Source organism: Narcine bancroftii, chromosome 7, assembly GCF_036971445.1.
Source record: "Narcine bancroftii isolate sNarBan1 chromosome 7, sNarBan1.hap1, whole genome shotgun sequence".
NCBI lineage: Eukaryota > Metazoa > Chordata > Chondrichthyes > Torpediniformes > Narcinidae > Narcine > Narcine bancroftii.
This window is the reverse complement of record NC_091475.1, coordinates 175,627,428-175,646,436: the sequence shown is the minus strand read 5'-3', so window position 1 is coordinate 175,646,436 and position 19,009 is coordinate 175,627,428. Positions and strand designations below refer to the sequence as shown.

The 19,009-nt window shown below is 40.4% G+C and overlaps 1 protein-coding gene and 1 long non-coding RNA gene across 2 annotated transcripts in view; one reads left to right on the top strand and one right to left on the bottom strand.

The window, feature by feature from the left end:
- LOC138739417 (uncharacterized) overlaps window positions 1–19,009 on the bottom strand; it is a 76,368-nt gene that overhangs the window by 5,385 nt on the left and 51,974 nt on the right. The window contains exons 3-4 of the long non-coding RNA XR_011342227.1: window positions 15,538–15,618; window positions 1,210–1,316 (exon numbers count right to left, since the gene is read on the bottom strand). This is a non-coding gene — a long non-coding RNA (uncharacterized lncRNA). The remainder of the gene's footprint in view (window positions 1–1,209; window positions 1,317–15,537; window positions 15,619–19,009) is intronic.
- The window catches only part of sacs (sacsin molecular chaperone), a 94,101-nt gene that overhangs the window by 37,250 nt on the left and 37,842 nt on the right, over window positions 1–19,009 (top strand). The window lies entirely within an intron of this gene.

The following is a 19,009-nucleotide window of genomic DNA, read 5'->3' as shown; positions in this document are numbered from 1 at the left end:
TATTTACCCCGGGTTTCTCTCTCTGCAGCGGGCCTCTTCGGACAGGTAAGGCCTTCACCTTTTTCCTCCTTTGTCTTCTCTTCCTCTCTTCTTACCGTTGCTTTCGATTTTTCTTTTTTTGTCGCCATCTTCTTTCCACCTTTATACTCACTTTTCTGTAACTTTTATTTCTGTGCCTTTGTGTTTTCCTTTGTTTTTCCCAACTTTTCTGGAGAGGGCTGGAGTTCACCGTCCGGCCACTACTCCATCACGTGACTCCTCTCGTGAATCTTCTTGATGGGAGGACTTAAAGGGAGTGCGGCCAAAATGAAATCTGAATTTCAGAATCCGAATTTATCTTGAAATTCGTTGTTTTGTGGCAACATTACAGGTGCAAATATTGCTATAAATTACATTTTGGAAATAAATAAATTACTGCAAAAAGAGTGAGAGTGTCTGTGGTTCATTATCTGTTCAGAAATCTAATGGCACGGGGGAAGAAGCTGTCCTCGTGCTGCTGAGTGTTCATCTTCAGGTTCCTCTGCCACCTCCTTGATGGCAGCAGTGTGAAGAGGTCATTGTCTTGGTGGTGAGGGTTATTAAGGATAGAGGCTGCTTTCTTAAGAGACCGCCTCTTGTAGATGTCTTAGTGGAGTGAAGACTGATGCTCGTGATGGAGCTAACTGAGTTCACAACTCTCTAGTATTTTCCTGTCCTCAGCATTGGCACCTCCATACTAGGCAGTGATCCCACTAGTCAGAATGCTCTCCATGGTACACTTGTAAAATTTGCAAGACTTTGATAACATACCAAATCTCAAACACCTCATGAAGCATAGTCACTGGCGAGCCTTTTTCGTGATTGCATTGACATGAAGCATTCATCCAGCAAGAATAAATTACCAATAAAAGTGATGATGTGGCACCCCTTTTATGTCTGATTAATGCTGAGGGTCCAGTGTGTGTATATGCTAGGCTGAAATTGACTACACCCTCAAAGGAGACATCCAGTGCGTGGAATTTAAACCAGGACCCATGCTTATCAAAAGAATGCTGCCTTGATTCTGTGCCAAATCCACTAGCCATTGCATCCATCTTGCTTCTGACTATTTTTCACCTTGCTAAAATCTTATGGTCTAAATTGCTCCCTTGGACCATTTTTCAAGAGCTATCTATCTCAGAGAGCACTTGTTTTGGTGCAGAGATTAATCACTCAACTGGAAAAACTTACCAAGAGATAAAACATAAATTCTAGCTATTCCTTATTGAAGTGTGTCAGGGACAGGTCATTTGCCTTGTGTTTCTGGTGTTTGAGTGTGGGTCTCCATCGATGGGCATCTGTAGGTGAAATAGAGAAATAAAAATCAATGCAACTGGGAATGACAGACTGGTGAAGGCGATTCATAATTGTGAATCAATCAAACAATGTTTTACAGTGTCAGTGGTCTTTCGTAAATTCTTGCATAAACCTAGCTGTTCTTTGCTGCTCGGTATGGTGTGGTTGAGGATAACTGTGCTTCCATACAGAAAGCTCTATTGTCAAAAAAAATGCATGTCTTTTTCAGAAAGTTTTCTCATGATGGTGATGAGTACTGTATATGCCAGCAGATAGAATGACTCGGTTTAGGACAAGAATTTCCACCTGAAATGTAGGTTTTCTTATATCTGCAGTATAAGGTGACACCCCAAGATTGGCACTTACCACTGACCAGTGGAGTGATGCTGTTACAATATTTTAATACCAAATTACACTCTAAAGAAAAGGTTTTAATTTAATTAATACATTTTAAAATTAACCACCGTCAGCCTTTTTAACAGGACACTTAAAGCTTGTAGAGAGCAGACGGCAGTCGAACTGGGTGGATGGGACATGAGCAAGATTGGGCTTATTCATAGATATCATTTGGCTGACTCTGTGAACTTCAATGTTTTTCCCAATGCTGTGAAATTGAGGAAGTACTCAGACGATGGTTTGTCTGCTGAATGGGCAATGCTCCTAAATGCATGTGCAGTCCGAGAGGCTACCAGAATGGTGATGAGCCAGAAATGGCATGCATGGTTTTTGTAAACATCACGTCCGCAACTAAGCTTCCTTTCTTTTCTCTGTCGCCATTTGTGTGGAGGTGAGCTGAGTTGTCAGCACGAGGAAGGTGGTAGAGTGCACCTAAGGCCTGATTGGGACACTCGAGTCAGAGCAGCGGGATGGGGATAGAATATGGAGGAGGAGGGGAAAGATGGCAGTGGTGTTGAAACTTCACTGTCAAGGTTCATATTTTACACTTTTGCATATAAGATGACCCCGACTTTGAGGTGACATTTTTAAGATTTGAGGATTGTCCTTTACACATGTACACTTGAACCTAACCTCAACTGGCAGGATCGAAGTTTCAATCTGTTCATTGCAGAATCAAACTAATTCTAAAGTATTTCTAAAATTACCCTTCATCAATGTATCAGACCTTGATGAAGAGTTCAAGCCCAAAACTTTGGTTATGTATCTTTATCTTTGCTACATAAAATACACTCTTTGACCTGAGTTTCTCCAGCATTGTGTTTTTACTTCAATTACCATGTCTGCAGACTCTCGTGTTTTACTTCTATACTATTGTAGTCTCCTTTATAAGAAGTACCTGTTCAACTGCAGCAAGAAAGAATTTTGGTTAATTTGTATGTTGTACATCTATATTAGAATAAATTCATTATAGTGCAAATACGATGTTGCCTTGCACACCAGCCAGAACCTGCTAATGCTGCTCTCAGTGGATGCTAAAAGTCCACAGATTCATTGCTTTACACTCTTCCTAGTCTCTTACTATGCTTTTCAGAATTTACTACATTTTAGAGAGGTTTTTAGGTTGGAGAGAAGTGAGTAGTTTATTAAAGGGAAGAATTGTTGATCATTAGTGAAATGGTGGGAAAATATTCAAATGATTATTGCAAGACTTGCCTTTTTCCTCCAGGTAACTTTGAAGTCATAATATTGAATCATAATTTCTTGTATTTTTTTTACATTTATAAAGGGAAGACAATTTTTAACATACAAATCTTCAGAATCAGAACTTGTCGTGGAATTTGGTGTTTCATGGCACCATCATAGTCCAAACATTCATATAACCATCTTACAACATTACTAGAAAAAAGTAAAAATAAGGCAGTGTGTATGGATCATTGATTATTCAGGAGTCTGATGACAAGAGGGGAAGAAGCTGTCCTTATGCTGTTGAGTACTCGTCTTTAGGCTCCTGTATAATTTTTCTGATGGTAGCAGAGTGAAGAGGGCATGGCCTGGGTGGTGGGGGTGTTTGAGGATAGAGACTGCTTTTTTTAAAGACACCAACTCGTGTAGATTTCCTCAATGGAGTGAAGTCTGGTGCCTGTGATGTCACAGACTGAGTTAACAACCCTCTGGAGTTTATTCTTGTCCTGAGAGTTTGTGCCTCCAATGATGCAGCTAGCCAGAATGCTCTCCACGGTACATCTGTAGAAGTTTACAAGAGTCTTCAGTGACATACCAAATCTTCTCAGACACCTTGCTAAGTATAGCTGCTGGCAAGCCTTCTTTGTGATTTCATCAATGTGGAGGCTCTAGGACAGATCCTCTGAGATAATCACACCCAGGAATTTGAAGTTCTTCACCCTTTCAACTGCTGAATCCTTGATGAGGACTCGGTTATGTTCCCCTAACTTCCTCCTGAAGTTCACAATCATCTCCTCGGTTTTGCTGACATTGAGCCCAAGGTGGTTGCTGTTATACCATTCAATGAGCTGATCTGTCTCCCTCCTGATCGCTTCCTCATTGCCATTTGTGATTCTGCCGACCACTGTGGTGTTATCAGCAAACTTGTAGATGGCATTGGAATTGTGTCTGGCCACACAGTCATGGGTGTATAACAAGTAGAGCCGTGGGCTAAGCATGCATCCTTGGGGTGCACCTGTGTTGATAATCAGTAAGGAGGAGACATTGTTTCCAATTCATACTGACAGGTCTTCTGATGGAAAAAGTCAAGGATCCAGTTGCAGAATGGGGTATAGAGGCCCAGAGTTTGTAGCTTCTTGATATCTCTGAGGGAATAAAGGTATTGAGTCACCCTTTGTAAGTAAGAGCTGAAGAGTTCAAAGGAAGTGCTGGAAAAGTCTAACCATGTCCCAGATCCCAGGATGAAAGTAATTATTATAGTGTTTGGTGCATCTGATAATTATGGGCCAACAGCCAGAGGAGGGTGGCAGGAATTTCAATGTGAATTGTAGCTAATATATTGTGGTGCCAATGACCACAATCAGTGAAGATTGGTAGAGCTTCTCCATCATTACCAGAGCACCACAAGGCTTTGTTCTTAGCTACCTTTACACATACGACTGTTAGCTCAGTATAACAATAACACAATTACATATTTGCCAATAGCACCATGGTACTGGGTTGTATAAATGAAATTAGCAAACAGGAGGAGTTTGAAAACTTGGCTGAATGGTGCACCAACAACAACCTTGCATTCAATGTCACCAAAACTAAGGAGCTGAATCCAGGAAAGGAAAGCCAGAGGTATACACTACAGTGATCATTGGGGGATCAGAGGTGGAGAGGGTGAGCAAATTTAGGTTCTTGGGAGTTACTATCTCAGAGGATCTTTCCTGGCCCAACGCACCAATGGCATCATGAAGAAAGTATGTAAGTGCCTCTTCTTCCTCAGGAGTTTGCGGAGGTTTGGTATGACACCTGAAACCCTGCCAAATTTCTACAGAGGTGTGGTAGAAAGTGTGCTGACCAAATCATGATCTGGTTTGGGAACCCCTGAGCGTAAAGCTCTCCAAAAGGAAGTGGACACGGCCCTTGATATCGCAGGCAAAACCCTCCCTATTATGGAGTACAGGTACACGATCCTTTATCCAGAACCCTTGGGTTCTGAATTTTGGATTTTTCTGGATTTCGGAAAGCCCACCCAAATTGTGCTGCCTATCCATCCCACTCCCTTCCAGTCGCCTGGCAGTCTCCCCCAACGGCTGTCTCCCCCGACTGCCGGTCCCTCGGCTGCCCGGACGTTTCCCCCGACCGCGGTCCCTTGGCCGCCCAGACGCCTCCCCCTGCCACCCAGACGCCTTGCCCAGATGCCCCGCCCATCCCTGTCCCCCGGCCGCCCGTCCCCCGGCCGCCTTCCCGTCCCTCGGCCACCTCCCCTGACTGCCCATCCCTCGGCTACCTCCCCCGACCGCCCGTCCCCGGCCGCCCATCCCCCAGCCGCCCGTCCCCTGGCCGCCTTCCCGTCCCTCGGCCACCGCCCCCGACTGCCCGTCCCTTGGCTGCCTCCCCCGACTGCCCGTCCCTCGGTTGCCTCCCCCGACTGCCCATCCTTCGGCCCTCCCCCGACTGCTCGTCCCTCAGCTGCCTCCCTCGACTGCCTGTCCCTTGGCTGCCTCCCCCGACCACCGGTCCCACTTGCTGGATTTTGGAGCTTTCCGGATTTTAGGTGTCTGCATAAAGGATCGTGTACCTGTACCTCTACAGGGAATGCTGCTATCAGAGGGCAGCAGCAATCATCAAAGACCCACACCACCCAGAACATGCTCTGTTCTTGCTGCTGCCATCAGGAATGAGGCATAGGTGCCACAAGACTCACGCCAACAGGTTCAGGAACAGCTGTTACCCCTCCACCATCAGACTCCTCAACTGCAAAGCCGATCAGAGAATCACTTAAGGACTCTTACTTGTACTCTTTATTGATTTTCTTTGTTCTCTCTGTATTGCACAGTCAGTTTGTTTACATTCATTATCTGTTTATCATTCTTTTATTTGTTTATATGTTTTACGCTGTGTACAGTTTATTTTTTGCACTACCAATTGGTGATAATTCTGCCATTCCAGCAGGAAAAAAGAATCTCCAGGTTGTATGTAATGTCATATATGTTTCTTTCTTTGGCTTGTCATATATGTACTCTGACAATAAATCTGAAATCTGAATCTATACTGTACAAATGGATCTAAACATTAAAACAGTTGCATGTTTTGTAAGTTGTAGGCTCTGCTTCTTATATGGCTTGATGCATGTCTGCTTGTATCGAAGTCATTGATACATAAATTTATAGCTTCTGTTGTAGGGCGTTTGCTGGAAGATGAGACTTAAATTGGAAGCGTGAGGGAGGGGCATAGAACCAGGCTCTATAGTCTATACTTTGTGTGTCACAACATTCCCTTCCCTGGCCTAGAGATATCAGCCAGAAAATTGGGCCAGAGTGGTAAACTTGAGAGGGACCATTAATCATTATTGTGTTGGCTGGCAGTATAATAGATAAAATATTGTATTGTGACAGAGTATATAGATATGTTTTTGGGAGATAAATTGGGAAAGGAAAGCCCGAGGTATTTGGAGAAGGTTACATACAAACAGTTTAAAACAGATCTTATTTGAAATACTGGAGCTCTACTAATGCTAGACATATCAGCTCCTCAACTTTTGCAAGAGCTTTGGAGAGTGCCCAAGCGACGTCACTAATGGACTGTTGTTTACAAAAGGCAACAGATAAAAAGATCTTGTTGGAGCCACAGATTGGAATTGTTCTAAGAGGGTCATGTGGTTTTGCAAGCAGAGAGAGTCAAACAGGCTTTCTCTCAGAGAGACAGAGAAAGACACACACATACACACACAAACACAGATCGCTTCTACAGTGTTACAGCCAGCAGAAGCAGCTGGGACTGGAACAGGGCAAGCTTATGGAAAGCCCCATTTGGAAGACGGCCTGGTCAAAGCCCTTGTGGTTCATGCAAGAGGAAAGGACTGGCTGTCTAATGTTTCACTTGGAATTCGAGAAACAAAAAAGAACTCTGTGGTGACCTGAAAGAAAGAGGTGACTGATGGAAGTACATCAGTTGTGGATGTCCTGGAACAATAAATCTCTCTCTGAAAACCAACAAGTACCTTCCTGAGTGGTAACCATTTACCTTTCGAGCACCAAAACCTAGTGAACTTTATAAATGTTAAATTCTGTGCACAGTATAAGAATTGCCTGCAACCAGTGAACTTGGAGGGAAGAGAAGTGAGATTGGACTGTGAACTTTTCTGAACTTACACACACATTACATACACGTGCGTTTAGAATTAGAAGGGGGTGAATTAAGTTAAAGTGTCATTCCGTTTTCATGTTTAAAGATAAAAGAAACTTTTGTTTAAGTAACCATTTGACTTGGTGAATATTTATTGCTGCTGGGTTTTGGGGTCCTCTGGGCTTGTAACAGTCTATTTGCAATAGTATAGCACAAACCGGTCTAAGAGATCTTGGCTAGCATTAGGCAGCACTCTTGGAAATGTATTAATCTTTGTACTAATGTACTTAAAATGACAACGAGGAACATCGTTTAAGTGCATTTGTTCATGGAGCCAAAATAATGTTGAAACAAAATTTAATTTTCACTGATACTAAACAGATCCTGTCTCAGGATCCATGGGCTATTTTGTCATTGTCTGGTTTTAGAGTAATATTCATTTAAAATAACTATTTAGCCTTTGGAATTGATTTATAACATCCATTCACCTGACAGCATAGTCTCTTTCAGTCTAATTACTGTGAAATAAAATCATAATCATTTAGCTTTTATTCATTGGTTTTGTGTATTTGAGCAGGAAAGATCTTCCTTCTGAATCCTTGAGCCATGTTCTTATGGCTGTTAATGTCTCCTGTGTAATGAGTTGGAAAGCCATCTTCAGTGGAAAAGCCATTGACCACATTTTCTCATTGAGAGTATGATGGCAGATTGCTTGTCATTAATGCAAGTCAGAAATATTAATGACTGTTTAATGAATTAAACAGTAAACAATGAAAAAGTTATCAGTGACCGAGGGCAGAAGCCCAGTACCAATCCTAAGTTACAATAAAGTATGCATGCCTGGAAATTCTTTGCCAACAGGAATTCTTAAATGTGTTTTGCAGTTACATCAGTTCATTGTACACTACTTTTGAAATTGAAGTCAATCAAATAAATTTCACTCTGAGTGGGGATGAATTTTTTGGCACTAATGTTTTATTATTCCTATAATATGGAGGCTTGCAAATGAAAGAATCTTTAAGACTATCGTCACAATTGCTGTAGAATCCCCTTTATCTGGCATCTTCTGGGATCGCAGATGTCAAATATGCAAATATTCCAGTTGACTGAAGCTCTATCTAACAATGTCTAATACACCTATACTGTTTAAAAGTCAAAAGAGAGTGCAAAATGTAAAGTAATTATGTAAAGTTCACTTTAATCAGGTGATTCCTGTAACTTACAAAATTTAATTCGAACCCAAGTCACTGGTGCTATAGCAGCATTGTGCTAGCTGCTATGCTAACCGTGCCGCTGTCACAATTAATCTGCTCCCACAAGTTTACAGAGTTTTAATAATATAACAAATGCTAATAAAGATAAAGACTCTTACTAGGCAGGGATGGGGTGACATATTCGCCCCAGCAGGTAGTGGCATCAACCAGATCTTCATCTTGGGCACTCCCATTTTATTTCAACACAACTTTATTGAAAATTCACCTCCTTCCTCGCGCTGACAACCTGACTCACCTCCATGCAAATGTCCCGGTCAGGTCCTTGATGTACCTTCTTCATGCTGACAACCCGACTCACCTCCATGCAAGTGGTGACAGCGAAATGAATGTGCATGCATTGAGGGGCATTGCTAGTTCAGCGGGGCAACCCTGAGTGTGTTCAATGAAGTCTCAGCGCTCCCCCATGGGGTCCATCACCCAGTCTTATTAATTGAATTTTATTTATTCCTCTAATTTTTTTGCTGATTGTTTAATTTCTAAATGATTGAATAATAGGGGTTCTACTGTATCTTTAAAGGTGATACTCAACAATTACCATGTGTTGCCTGATCTGCTGTGCACTTCTAGCTTTCATAGAATCATATGGCACTGAAACGGTCTCACAGGACCAGTATGTCCATACTCGAAAATGGGCCCACTTGCCCCAATTAGGCCCATACCCCATCCAATTCCCTCCTCTCTGTGTTCTCAGATCTTGTTTCTAATTATTAAACTGAAGTTCAGACCCAATTATAATTCAGCATTATAAACAACAAGGCTAAAAAAAATGACAAAGTTATGTTCAAAGAAGGCAGGAATGGTGTAGAAATTCAGTAATAAAGTGGAAAGGCACAGCAGTAAGCAGGCAAGAGGCATGCACAATGGAAGAAAAGGGAAATGGAGCCAGAACCTCAAGTGCAGGGCAGTAGATCTGAGGAAGTGAGTAGTTAAATAATGTGATATCCTGTAAAGTTGCAGAAGCTGGAACCTTGTAGGTAGCAGTAATAATAAACATTAATGACCAATACAGCTGATGGGAAATAGTGATGGGAAGTGGAGTGATGACCAAATGGGATTAAATGTTAATGGTCAATAATAATGAGAAATATGAATAAAGAACAATTATAAATCCATAAGCAAGTGGAATGGAAGCATTCCATGTGACTAACTTCTTCAGATATAATTTGAATAATTTTACTTTGCTTTGCATTATGATTTAAATATTTTTGGAATTCTGGCAGTAAACACCAGATTTTCCTTTCTATAAGTAGTAATTGTGGTGCATAGAACCATGACCCAGAAATTATGTGCACAGATGAGGGAAAAAAAACAGGCAATGACTCCTGTGCTTTCCACAGTTTCCCTTTACAATTGCTTATTCTTTGGATGTAGTGAATGGGAATGATGCAGCGCACCAAGTTCTCATATTGTTGGCTAGATCATATGGGATCTAAGGTGATCTGGCCAATTGGATAAAAACTAGCTTGAAGGAAGAAGTCAGAGGGTAGTAGTTCTGATTGGAGGCTAGTGACCAGTGGTGTGCTGCACAGTTGATGCTGTGCCCACTGTTTATTTATATTAATGATTTGGATGACATGGTGAATATGGTTACTAAATTTATAGATGGCATCAAATTTGGTGGTGGTGTGAGGAAGGAAACCTGCATTTACAATGAGATAAAGATCAGTTGGGAAAGTGGGCCAAGAGTGGCAAATGACAAGTGTGATCTTTTGCACCTAGGTAAGTCAAACCAATCCAGGACTTGCACAGCAAACAATAAAACCTTGGAGAGCATTGTAGAAGAGACCTTGGAGGAGAGGTTAATATTTTCCTTAAAATGGTGATTCAGATGGACATGGTGTTGAAGAGGGTTTTTGGAATGCTTGCCTTCATGAGGTGGGGAATTGGGACATCACAATACAACTGGTTGGTGAGACCAAGGTTGGTCACGCTGCTATATGAAGAATGTCATTATGTTGGAAAGGATGCAGAAGAGATTAACCTGGTTGTTACTGGGACTTGATGGCTTGAGTTATTGGGAGAGGGTGGATAGGCTTGTACTTTGTTCACCAGGAAGCTGAGGGATGACATACAGAAGAATATAAAATAATGATGGGCATAGATGAAGAGAGTGGTCACAGTTATTAATCCTAGTATCTAATCTGTGCCCTTTCAGATAAAGCTTTTCAACAGGAGTGTTGGTTTGTATATTTGGGAGAGCAGTGGGAGTAAAATGTATTGCCCTTCTGCACTCTCTTCCCATATGATACCTGAAAAATATGGAAGTCTTACTGGATTTGTGTTGCTGTCTATCTGCTTGTAAGTCTTATGTTATTCAAAAACTTAAGATGTGCTCAACAATATTTAGATTTTCAGGTAGTGAAATGAAATAACATTCAGAAAGATATTGTTGACTGATCATATCTAGCTTGCACTCTTTCCTAATACCTCCCTCTCAAATGAAAGAAAAATAAGGCTGCTTTATTAAATTAAACAATTTTTATCTGTTTGTTTTCCAAAGAATGAGTGGCTGGTGCTGTATTCTTCTGCATTGTGGACATGCATTCCTCAACAGTAACATTGGCATAGAGAGTTAATTGTCATGTTGAAGAGAGGTTGGACCTTTGCTGTAACTTCCATTGTGTTTGTAACCAACTCTTGCTCTTCCTACACTTGACATTTAACCAGCTTAGGAATAGAAATATGCTTACGCTATAATATTTAACAACAATAACCTTTTTTATTTGATTATCTCCCATTTTAAAATTTATTAAGAAAAGGTTACATTTGGATATTTGTGGATAGCTCGTACAACCATATAATAGTTTACAGCGTGGAAACAGGCCATATCGGCCCTTCGAGACCGCGCCGGTTCACTTGAACAACTCCGCTAGTTTCCCCCCTCCCACTCTCCACCCATAACCCTCCAACCCCCTCATATCCATGTACACATCCAACCTTCTCTTAAATGACAGAAAGGACCCTGCCGCAACTATCTCCTCTGGAAGATCATTCCATTCTGCCACCACTCTCTGAGTGAAGAAGGATCCTCTAACATTTCTCCTAAAGTTTTGCCCCCTTACCCTTAACTTATGCCCTCTTGTTCCAACCTCCCCTGCCCTCAGGGTAAAGAGTCTACTCATGTCAATATTTGAGTATTATTCAGGAGTATTATTTGTGGGCAGCACAGTGGCATATATAGTGGTGCATCTCAACTCTTGTGATATGGGTTTGATCCTGACCTCCAGTTCTGCCTTTGTAGAGATTGAGATTTGCTCTGTGACTGTGTAGGTTTCCCCTGGTACTCTGGTTTTTGCCTACGTCCAAAAAGGTGTGTCAGTTGGTGAATCATCTGCTGAGCGGTGAAAACTGGAGGGAATGTGAGGACGAAAGAGAGTTTAGGGTAGGATTAATATAAATCTGGTGCTTGAAATTTGATACCGGCTCAGAAGGCTGAAAGGCCTGGCTTCATGCTGTATCTCTCTGACTTTTATGTTTTTTAAATATTTTATAATTTTTCACACTATGAACCATATTAATCAAAATACACACAAACATTTCCCTTTTTCCCCCCCTCTCTTCCCTCCCTTCCCTCCCACCCCCTTCCAAACCCATTAAACATTCAACATATACAATACAATAAACCCATTAACAATGAAAATAAACAAGAAAATTGTGTCATCTACTTTTACACACTGGGTCAGTTCATTTCGTCGTCTTCTCATTTTATCATTTTAGTGGGTGGAGGTCCGAGGCAAGCCCTCTCTGTTGTGTTTCCATGTACGGTTCCCAAATTTGTTCAACTAATGTGACTTTATTTTTTAAATTATATGTTATTTTTTCCAATGGAATACATTTATTCATTTCCATGTACCATTGCTGTATTCTCAGGCTCTCTTCTGATTTCCAAGTTGATATTATACATTTTTTTGCTACAGCTAAGGCTATCATAATAAATCCTTTTTGCGCTTCATCCAGTTTGAGGCCTAATTCTTTACTTCTTATCTTACTTAGAAGAAAGATCTCTGGATTTTTTGGTATGTTGCTTTTTGTGATTTTATTTATTTAATATCTGATTTAGATTTTCCCAAAATGTTTTCACTTTCTCACATGCCCAAATTGCATGTACTATTGTTCCCGTTCCCTTCTTACAGCGAAAACATCTGTCTGATACTGTTGGGTCCCATTTATTTAACTTTTGGGGTGTGATATATAGCCTGTGTAACCAATTATGCTGTATAACGCGTAACCTCGTATTTATTATATTTCTCATAGTTCCGGAGCATAACTTTTCCCATATTTCATTTTCTCTGACTCTTATTGATACTTAATCTGATAACTGTCTGTGGCTAAATGGAACTTTTCAGCTGATGTTTTCAGCCTCTGACAAAAAAAAACGGAGTACTAAACACCTAATCACTTTTTTCCAAATAGTGTCATAACAATGTGTTGGAAATTAATGGACAGGGCATTTGGCCTCCCAATAACCTTCAAACCTCATGCTTTCAGTCGTGCTGATCTGTTATGTTGTATTAAACAAAGTAATAAATTATTTTGCCAGTGGTTTTAAAAGAAAACCTCAATTTTTATTTGGACAGAGACAATTGTTTCGTTCCATAGTAGACAACTTTATCTTATTTTCTTTAACATACCAAGTGAAAAAAAAATCAGCGTGGTATGTTTGTTTCTTTGAAAAATATCCTTGAATATACAGAACTTTTAATGAATGCGGAGGAATTGCAGAAACCATTTGAAAATTCATTGATTTTCAACTTGATTGCCAGAAGTTAATTCCTTACTGGAAAAGGTTAGTTAAACTGGCCCAGTGCATGGAACCAATGCACGTTTTGTGCAGTATTCTTTTGTTCATAGAGCCATGGTTCTGCAGCTCAGGGAGTTTGTGGGAGATGTGAGAGACAAGGTGGAGAGAAATTTGAGGAAAGTGTCAGTGCAGTAAAGTTGGTGGAGGGTTATTGGGCATTGGTACAATGCAAATCATATTGGGACATTGGAAGAAGCTGGGGATTGGTGGGGAAGGAAGGACCTTGTTGCAGAGGTCGGGGCTGCAATAGATTGAGGGAATATTCAGAGTCAGGTGCTGGGTTGGTTGCCTTCAGAGTTGTTATAATCCTATTAAACTGTGTGGATTTCTGATGTGAATGGCAGTGAGCTAATAGAGTTTTGCTAACATAGAATCCAGCAATTATATCCTGTACAATAGAATTTTGAAATTGGCTAATGTTATTGCAGTGCACTCTTCTTCTGATCTAATAATCTTTGAGACATGAAAAAATTGTCTGGCTTCAAGATTTTGATGATGATTGCTTTGGACCAGACCTTATTTTGAATGAGAAATATTAGATGATGTATGCAATGAATGATGATTAATTGATTTCATGTGGGTAGCTGCTGGTTGCCTCCTTCTGGCCTGTTGCATTTGTTGTTTTCTTTGACATTTGCACTGTTCAGTATTGGACTTTGTATATGGAAATGTACAAATCTTCAATTGCAGTGGCCACTCAATAGTGATGATCTACTAATGAGATTTTCTCTATTTCTGCTTGCTTTGTGAGGAGGCCTTAAAAGTGTTTGAATTTAGATTCTGACATAATCATGATTCCATGAAATTTAATATGAATTACTGATTTGGTTTTGTCGTAGTTGAATTTCACTCCTTAAAATAAAACAGATTAGTAGTTGGACTATGTTGCCACTCCCATACTCCCCAAAGCCTGTCCACAAGGCTTAAGTCAGGAGTGTGATGGAACACTCACTTTTGCCTGATGAGTGCAGCTTCAAAAATACTTAAGAATCTCAACACCTTAAGGATATGGAAGCCTGCTTAACAAGTACCCCATCCACAACCAACATACAGCAGCAGCAGGTTCTACCATCTACGGGAGATTCTGCTGGAACTCACTAAAATTCCTAAGACAGCATCTTTCAAACCTACAAACTCCACCAGCTAGAAGGACAAGGCTGCAAGAGCATGGAAAAAGCTCCTCCTGGAATTGGACCTCAAAGCACACACCATTCTGACGTGAAAGGTATCGCTTCATTGTACTGGGTCATAATCCTGGAACTCCCTGCCTAACATGCATACACCTCAACAAGGCAGGTCACCATCACCTTTTCAAGGGCATGTAAGAAGGGGTAATTAAAAATGAACTCATCTTATGAAATCCTTATCCTTAAAATGGAAACAAAATAAAGGAGACTAGCTATCCACTGATATTTACTATAAACCCTCAGCTATCCAGACTACACCTTCTTCCCACACTATCCCTTTCTTTCAGTGTCTCTGTTGTATCTGTTCACATGAAGCTTTCCACTCCAGAACATTTAGTGTGTCCTTTTTCAGGAAATGTGATTTCTGTTTTTATAGATAAAATACTTGTCCTGCATATGTATCATTTGCCTGTGTGGTTGTTTTGTCTGGTTGAACGTCTGCATGTTTTGCAACGAGGACCAGATTTGAGTTGTACTTGTTCATTGTCATTGATGAAATCCTTAGCCATCGGCAAAGTGCAATCCCACCACCTGTTACGTGTATATAAGTGTGTGTGTGTGTGTGTGTGTGTGTGTGTCTATATTTAATTTCCCTGTCCTACTGTTCCCATTTGTCCACCATCTGTTTCCATTCCATTTATCTCTTCCAAGCCTCTGTTGTTGAACATCACCCCCATTCCTTTGCTTCCACAGATGCTGCCTGACTTGATGAGTTTCTCTGGCAGTTTTTTTTTTGTCATCTTCTCAGTCTTTTACTTCTTTCACTGCCTGGCTAGGTAGCATATTTTTGCCCATTGGAAAGGAGAGGATGGAAGAATATGCTTGTTTTGAGAGGGGTGGTTAAAGTAAGAGTGCCGAATCATACCATCTGCAGCTTGTAAGAAATTGCAAGTTGAAGGAGACATGGTCAGGATTAGGTGTGGGGATGTGTCATGTGATTCTGAAAAAGTGAGGAGATATTTTACACATTGCACTTAAGTGATGTTTGAGTATAAAGAACCAGTGGAGGTAAGACTTGCAGCAATACCAAATGTTTTGTGTGAGTTGGACTGCTGGATTTTGACCACATCCAGATTGATTCAAATGAAGATTGGGTATTTGGTGCATTAAGAGACGCTGGTTCTTGGTGAATTTGGTGACATCCCAATTAAATTCTCATTCATTGACCTTGATTATTTTGGTGTCTAATCATTAAACTGTCACTGAATCCAAGTCCTTGGAATTTGACTATTGACATTAACCTCAACAGTAGTGGTCCATTTACCTTGCAGTTTGACTGAAAGCGATCCATAACTCCTAACGATGGTTTGATTCTTCTTGACAATTCTTCCACATTTTTTCTCATCTATCAAGGAATTAGAGTTTAGTGTCAGTGTTGAAGGTTTCTCCACTGATTACACCAATTTTCAGAGGTGCAGACATGTTTTAAGCATTGCAGTCCCTTCATATTCAATGGATGTTCTTGCATTTGTCAACATTGCACTCCATCTGTTAGTCCATTACCACGCACTCAACCTTTCTCTCTGCAAACTCTCTGCATTCTCCGCACAATTTGATTTTCCACTCAATTTAGTGATAGTAGCAAACTTGAATGTGCTACACTCATTCCACTCTTCTAAATTGTTAATATACAGATGTATATCATAAACAGTTGCAGGCTAAGCATCTGTTCACCACTGATTTCCAACTAGAGAAACACCTATTTATCACAATGAGTTAAGTGGGGCGACATAAAATTGGATTGGAATTGATGGCAATTAGTTAATCCTGCATGATAAACTCCACACCTGTTTTCTAAGGTGATATAATCCACAATAACCCTAATGAAAGGTTCCCCAACAACAGGAATAGGTTGCAATGGAGCTACTGGACGACCCTGGTTAAGTTTCCCTCAACCTGACAAAAGTGACGTGACTGGCATCAATTTACAACATTCTTCCAAAATCAGGCCACAAATATTGTCTCAAAATCTTATTCACGGTTATCTTTACGCCAAGATGACCATCCAAAGGTGTACTGTGGGCTAGATTTAAAACTTCCGGTAATTTCCAGGAATAACCACCTGATGAATCAACCCCCCCCCCCAGCCCCACCAATACTTCATTAGCAGGAATATCAAGAGGTCTCCATTTCCTCATCAACAATTCACCCTTCAAGTAATATCCACAAGCAATTTCTTTAATCTCCTGTCCACTTGCTACTTTGACCCTTAAGTCAATAAGATCTGTATCTCTCCACTGTGGCTGAATTAACTCTTTCCTTGACAAAGAGAAATCTTTACTCTCACAATTAACCTGCTCTTTCAAGACTATTTCAGAAGCACAGGGCAAGTCTCTATCAACTAGATCTTCCTCAGCTCTCAACATTTTCTTAGACAAAGACCTGCAGGATATATCTCACAATCCTCTTCAACTTCATCCTTACTAGGCTGATTTGTTAATCTCAAAACTGACCCCACGTTATCTTCTGTCAAATCATTCCCTAATAAAAATAAGACTCCTCGCTTGAGTAACTTTGAAATAACTCCTACTACAACAGGTCCTTTAACTAATTCTGAATTCAGCACTATGTTATGAAGAGATATTGACTACCTCACTTCCAACACCTTTAATCAAAGTTGTCTCCCTTGTGTCAGTCCTTTGATCAAGAGTTAACACACTTTCCAACAACAGTGACTGTGCAGCTCCAGCATCTCTTAAGAATTTTAAATGGAACCTGGGATTCTCCCTCCTTTACTGAAGCCAAACCCTCTGACACAAAAGGTTTGAAAACACCCATGACACCCTTACCAGGTTTGGAACATCTGCTCTCCTTAAATTCAACTGTTTGAATACGTGCTTCTGGTAAAACCTCCTTTTCTTGTCTCTTTTTCAATACTAGACAATTCGCAATAACATGGGGATATGATTTCTTACAAAAATGACATACAAATCCAGAAGTTCTGTCCTTTCCCACCTTACCTTCATCTTTTCTCTTAACATTCTCCCCAGACTTTATTTCAGGCTTACCAGTCTGCTCTACATTAACCTTCTGAACAGCCTTACTAATCTGTTCCACATTAACTCTCTGAAAAGGCTTCCTATTCTGATATGTATTTTTGTGAATCAGGGAAAATTCATCCGCTAATCTAGCCGTTTGCCGCCACGTCTCTCTTAACCAGGTATAATTTAATCTCATTTGGAACACACCTTTTAATTTACTCAATTATCTCAATCTGTCAAAATCATTATTTATTCCTTTTGAGGTGCACCAACAGTCAAAACACAGATTTTCCCAGTGTAAAATCCATATAAGATTGATTCCATGTTTTCACCAAACTCCTAAAGTTTTGAACATATGCTTCTGGAACCAACTCATAAGCTTTCAGTACTGCTTGCTTAACAGTATCATAATTTTTCCACTTGGTCTGTCGTCAAACTAGAGGATGCAATTTGTGCTTTTCCCTTCAATACACTTTGGAGTATAAGAGGCCATTTTTCTTTTGGCCATCTTGAGCTCAGAGCAACCTTTTCAAAAAGCTGAAAATATGTATCTGTATCACCCTCATCAAAAGGAGGAACTAGATTTCCCTCTCTACTAGCCAAAAATCTCTCCCTGGGAGCTATAGCCTCAATTTCTCTTACCACCCTCCATCGCAATTTTTAACTTCTCTCATTGAAACCGTTTGTCCCTTTCAATTACCTCCCTTCATTTTTCAGCTTCCTCTTCCTTATTTTGTTGTTTCTACAACTTAAAGTTCCATTTTTCTCTTTCTTCCAACACCTTCAATTTATCCAACTCCAATTGCAACTCAAAAGATCTATCCTCTGGAAAATTTTGTCTTTCTCAACAAATTTTCCTTCACCTATATAAAATTTCACTGTATTTGCCTCATCCAATACTTGACTTCAGTCATCTTTAATGTCTTAGAAATAACCGTCAGTTCCTCTATTCTCTTGCTTTGTAGCTCTGCAGGTGATAGATCTGACACAAATGTACTAACATCCATTGCTGTAGTTTTACTCACACACACACACACACTCTTTCTCTCAATCCAAAAAGACGAGTTCCCAAAATGTCATGACCCCAGAGGACCCCAAAACCCAGCAGTAACACAAATTCACCAAGAAAAATGGTTAACAAAAGTTGCTTTTAATTATCTTTAAACATGAAAACAGGATCAAACTTAACTTACTTAACCCCCTTCTAATTCTAAGTGCACGTGCATGTAATGTGTTTGTAAGTTCAGAAAAGTTCTTTGATTCACAGTCCAATCTCACTTCTCACTCCTCCAAGTTCATTGGTTGTAGGCAATTCTTTTACACAGAATTTAACATTTATGAATTTCACCATGTTTTGGTGCTTGAAAGGTAAATGGTTACCTCTCAGGAAGGATCTTGTCAGTTTTCAGAGAGAGATTCGTTGTTTTCTGGACACAAACCGATTCCTTCTAATCAGTCACTGCAGAATCTTGCCAAAGAGGCTTGCCCCATCAGGGTTTTCCAGATGATAACCACTTTCTTTCAGGTCATCACAGAGTTCTTTTTTGTTTCTCTTAGTTCAAGTAAAACATTAGGCAACCAGTCCCCTCCTCTTGTATGAACCACAAGGGCTTTGACCAGACTGAACTAAGAAATGTGTTTTTTCCACAAGCTTAGTAGTTTGTAATGTTCCAGTCCCAGCTGCTACTGCTGAACTGTAGAACTGAATTCTCTCTCTCTCTCTCTCTCTCTCTCTCTCTCTCTCTCTCAGAGAAA